The sequence below is a fragment of the Calliphora vicina genome, chromosome 4, assembly GCF_958450345.1.
Source record: "Calliphora vicina chromosome 4, idCalVici1.1, whole genome shotgun sequence".
Classification (NCBI taxonomy): Eukaryota; Metazoa; Arthropoda; class Insecta; order Diptera; family Calliphoridae; genus Calliphora; species Calliphora vicina.
The window spans coordinates 22,407,492-22,413,351 of record NC_088783.1 but is presented as its reverse complement, the minus strand read 5'-3'; positions in this window follow the sequence as shown (position 1 = coordinate 22,413,351).

Below are 5,860 nucleotides of genomic sequence, written 5' to 3'. Positions count from 1 at the left end.
AAATATATATTTTTGCACTTTAACGTTAACTACGCGGTGTTAAGCGTTATTATATTTATTTTTTGTATGTTTTTTAAACTCGAGTGAGTAGAGTGTTGCGCTTGCTTGGCAAGTCACTTTCGATTTCTTTGCCAGCCGAACGAGAAATGGCAAAATGATGAGCTTTTTAAATATCGAAAACCGATTTTATTAAACAAAAAAATGAAATGAAAAAAAAATAATGTTTATAATATATACAAAACTAAGAAACAAACTACTGCATCCGTTAACGACGAGTAACCACCGCCAATACCACTTTAACAAAAAAATATCCACAAACCATACATACGACGAGATCACGACAATCACAATCACACCGTTACACGTTACACTCACTAATACTAAAACACCAACTGCTGCGGCACACACACACACACACACACTAACACCAAAAAAAAGCCAGTACTTTGAAGTCAAACCACCAACACTGTTACCCCTGGTATAAAGTCTACCAACACTAACTAACACCAGCTTAAATTTGAGCGCATGAACTACGTCTTGTACTTTTAAAGCTGAAGATCGTTTATTTTTTCAATATTTTTTTATTATTACTTTTTTTGCTTTAAGTTTAATTTTGTTTTTTCATAAATTTTTATTGAAAATTAAGTATTTTTTAGCGAACGGCATTCAAAGGCCATGTAGCTCTAGACCGTCCGTCCTTATAAACTTTGGGATTTGACCAACAACAAACAGCCAGCAGCAGTTAGTAAATAGCGTTGAGTTGAATTCAGCAAGTAAGTAGATAGTAGTAGTAGTAGCAGCAGTAAACAGTCTTAACCGGTCGTAGAATATGATTATGAAATATTTACTAAATTCCACTGCAATGTAACGACTGATCTAACCAAAACTGCGAATTAATAAACCGATCAAGCCGATCACCAACCATCAACAGCGAATTGACCAATAATTCGCTCTAACTCAATGATCTTTTAATGGAATGCAGATCAACTTGTAATTTTTGAGCAATAACTTGTCAAATCAAATAAAACAAATATTACAGCAAAATATTTATTTATTTATTTGCTTTTTTATTTTTGTTGTAATATAATGGAAAATTTATATGTATTTAATATTGTCACAGTTGTAATTTTTATTTAAATAATTTTATTTATTATTAGCTTTCAAAATTCATAAATTCATATTTATCAAATTGTATAATTTTTTATTTTTTTATTTAATTTTTCTATTGATCGTTTTTGATTTGAAATTATTTTTGTAAGTGCGCACGCGCCCGTTGGTTTATGTCTACAACACGTTTGGAGTACAAATTACAGGAAAATGTTTGTTGAATGTTAAAACTGTCATGCTTTATGTTTTTGTGGTTTTGTTGCTTCTAAGACAAGACATTCGTTTCGTTTGTTGCAAGACGAAAAAACCAAACATATAAGTAAACAAAATATTGTATAAAAAAAACACTATATAATAATGCTCATATTATATGGTTGAGTGATTTTCTTAAAAAAAATACTGGGTTTCTAAACAGTTGAGATGGAGAGGCTTTTGGAAGTTTCACACTTTTGTCCAGTTCCCCACAAAGTATATAGTTATTGATACTTCGAATTAGTTAGTGTAAAACACTCTCATGTTCAAAAGTTTAAACCAAAAGGATTGATATTAACTTAGAATGTTTATTACTGTTCTAAGTAGTTTGGTATTGAAAATCAGCAAAATCCTATCAGTAGAAATAATGTTATAGATGTATTTTCCGAAGCCCACAAATAACTAAGGGACATGTGTAATTTATCAATATTTTGGGTGTGCATTCAAGAAATTTGCTATTGAATATCAGTTTTTTACTAAACACCGATTTATATTTGGATTATTATTTTTATTTACCCGAGTAACCGGTACTCATTTTCTAATTCTTAGTTTGTATATACAATTTTGCGAAAAATCTTAGAAATGAATTAAAATAAATAAACTTAACATAGAATTTTCAAAGAAACCCAAAATTGTTAAACGAGTACCCGGTACTCATTATAGATAATATACTACCCTGCAAAATATAATTAACAATTTGATAGTATTTGAGTTGTAAAATAAAGCGAGCACCCGGTACTAATAACACTAATCCTAATTTTTATATAAAAAAAACACAAAATTTTTCATGAAAAGCTAAATTTGCAAACGAGTACCCGCTACTCATTATGAATAATAGAATACTGGACAAATAATCATATTTCTTCATAAATATAATTTATTCAGCAAAATATAATTAACATTTTTAATGCATTTTGAGTTATAAATTTGCAAACTTTTAAGCGAGTACCCGGTACTCACTTTACTAATTCTACATTTTTATATAAATATTCATGGAAAACCTAAGAAATTAATTTATAGAAATAAAAATAACATAAAATTGTCTATGAAAATCAAAATGGTTAAACGAGTACTCGTTACTCATAATGCTTAATACAGAATACGGGACAAAAAACCTTATTTTTTCTAAAATTACAAAAGTCAGCTAAATAATCTTAACTCTTTTAATAGATATCAGTTGTAAAATATCAAATTTAAAACTAAGTACCCGGTACTCACTTTACTATTTCTACATTTTTATATATAAATTTCTGAAAAATTTAAGATATTCATTACTTAAAATTAAAATATCTTAGATTTTTTTTATGAAACACAAAATGGTTAAACGAGTACCCGGTACTCAAACTTCATAACACAGAATATTCGAAAAATCCATGTGTTTTTTTAATATAAACGACTACGTAAAACAAAATTAACATTTTTTATGTATTTGTAAAATATTAAACTTTGAAGCGGGTACCCGTTACTCACTTTAATAACTCTACATATTTATATAAAAATCTTTAGCAAATCCAAAATATTAATCAATTTAAATAAAACTAAACTAAAATGATGTATAAGAAACAAACTTTTCAAACGAATACACGGTAGTCATAATGTAAAATCTCTCAGACATGATCTATTTTTGTTCCAAATATGATTCATTTTTACAACCTGGCCCACGATGTGGAATGAAACATGTGTCGAAAAAATTTGAATGAAAAACACTCAGTTTTTAAAATTCTTTCGAATAGTTTTCATACAAATTTGTTCGAATAATTTTTCTTTCGACATCGTGGGCCAGGCTGTTAAAAATATAAACGCAACTTAGATAAAACTAAACTAAAATTATGTATAAGAAACAAACTTTGCAAACGAATACCCGGTAAAATACAGAATATTTGGCGAATAATCTACTTTTTCCAAATATAAAGGATTAATTTAAATAAAATTAGAATTTTTAATTAATTTGTGGTGTAGAAGACAAAATATAAACACAAGTTCTCATGTACACCTTCGTGAGAATATAAGTTTGTCATTACGTTTGTAATTTCTACATTTTTGATTTCCGACCCTATAAAGTATATATATTCTGGAGCCTTATAGATAGCGGAGTCGATTAAGCCATGTCCGCTTGTCTGTTGAAATCAATTTTCTGAAGACCCCAGATATCTTCGGGATCCAAATCTTCAATAATTCTCTCAGACATGTTTTCGAGAAGTTTGCTATTTAAAATCGGCAAAATCGGTCCACAAATGGCTGATATATGAGCAAAAAACCAGGACAACCTCGATTTTTGACCTATATCTGGATACTAAGTCATTAACATAGACAATATGGATATCTAATGATATATATTTCAAAGAACTTTGCAACCACGTATATAAGACCATAGTATGTTGAACCTAGAATGGGTCAAAATCGGAAAAATATTTTTTAACCCGATTTTTTTTCACCAAAATTTTTTTTCGCTAAATATTAAAAAAAAAAATTAAAAAACAAAATAAAAATTTTATAAAAACAATTAGAAAATTTTTTTTTCCAAAAAATTAAAAAACTGCAAAAAAATTAGTTTTGTTTACCTAAAAGTATTTAAAATTTTTATTTTGTTGTATAATTTGGTGAAGGGTATATAAGATTCGGCACAGTCGAATATAGCTCTCTTACTTGTTATATTATAATTTTTATATACAAAATTTCAGCTTACTACGAAACTATTCAACACAGAAAATAAATTTGAATATAAACATTTTCCAGAAAAAAACTGAAATTTAAAAACAAGTACCCAGTATTTATATTACAAAATTAAAAAAGTCCTTAAAGAAATTTGTTTTTTTTTTGGAACTTTTCAGATATAACTAATTGACTCATACGAATTTACATCGTTATTTAAAAGTGGGTATTATTATTTTCCAAAAACTGTATTGTCATTAAAAACCAGGAGAACTTCACAGCAGATTTTAATTTTTTAGATATTATGATGTTGAAGTTTTGTATCCTATAAAAATCACTCAATTCTCTCAATTAATCTCAAACACATTTTGAGAACCACTGGTTTAAGCTACACCTAAACATTACAATGACTGCATACATACAAATAAACAATATATCTTTGTAATATATCTTTTATAAGCCTGTAATTGTAAAAAACAAATTCATACAAACGAAAAACTCATTGTTCCTAACTCTACATGCTCATTTATGGGGATTTGGAGTTTTTTATTTAGCTGGCTTTCAAATGAGCTCCCCGCTCGCTCATGGTTTTCATATTTTTTTTTATATTTTGAATAATAATTGAATTAAAACGAGTAAATTTAATACCTACAGTTAGTTGTAAATGTAAATATGTATGTAAAACTTAAATCTTGTCTTGTGCTCTCCCCTTTTTTATGCTGTTGCATGAGTGTGTTTCAATTTGTGGTAAAAGATTTGTTAACATTTTATTTGGATCAGTTAACAATTTAGTTTTTACATAGATATTTTTTTTATAATCCATTTATTTTTGTTTGTTTGGTGTTTGTTTGTAATATCATTTTGGGAGCGTATTATGTTGAGCGGTTTTAACATTTAAGCTCAAAATAAAACAACTCGAGTGTGTGTATAACTGTGGCAACAAACATATATCAAATTTTATACAAATATTTTATTTACACTTATTAAAAAAATGTTTATAAAAAATTATGTTTAGCTATTGTTTAATTATGTTTAAAGTTTATTTTCCAGCTATTTGTTAATTTAATTTATTGGCTGTGTGTAAACAATTAAATCAATTAGTATTGTTTGAAAAATTACATATTTAGCCAATTACTAAATCAATTTTCTAAATAACTGTTGGCATTTTGAATAGCGGAATTATATTTGAAAAACAAAAAATGACTTTTAGAGTTTAATGTCAAAGTTTGATTGCCATGGATGAGGCCATTAAACTGTAATCGTTTATTAAACATAATTGAAAAATTCTTTATTGTTATTAACGTAATTAATTAAATTACTTAAAAAATAACTAAATTAATGTTTAATGTGACGTATTATTATTATGACTATTATTGTTTATTTAGGGGGAAATCATAAACAACCATAAAGTTATGAAGGCAATTTTATTTATTTACTTATGACATTTTCATTATACCCTCAAAATGATTAGTATGGCATCCTATATTAGTGAAAAAGTATTAGTAAAACATATAACATAATTGTATAAAATACTAGCTGACCGTCCGGCTTCGCTCGATAGCTACTAATACATTTTTACTTCGTATGGGAGGTGCCACGCCCATTATAGCTATATAGGTCAATTGTGAATCTAACCCATCCAGAGACCAACTCAAACACACAAAAATCGGCCCAGCCGATTATTCGAAATTGTTTTGAACAGTGTTATTGACTTTGGATTAAAATGGGTTAAAGTTAAAGTTTAACAATGTCCTAGAAATTAAATATGAACAATATGAAAAGAAACAATATGAAATTAAATATTTGTAACATGGTTTTGTCGTCGGCTGAGATAACTTAGCCGTGTCCT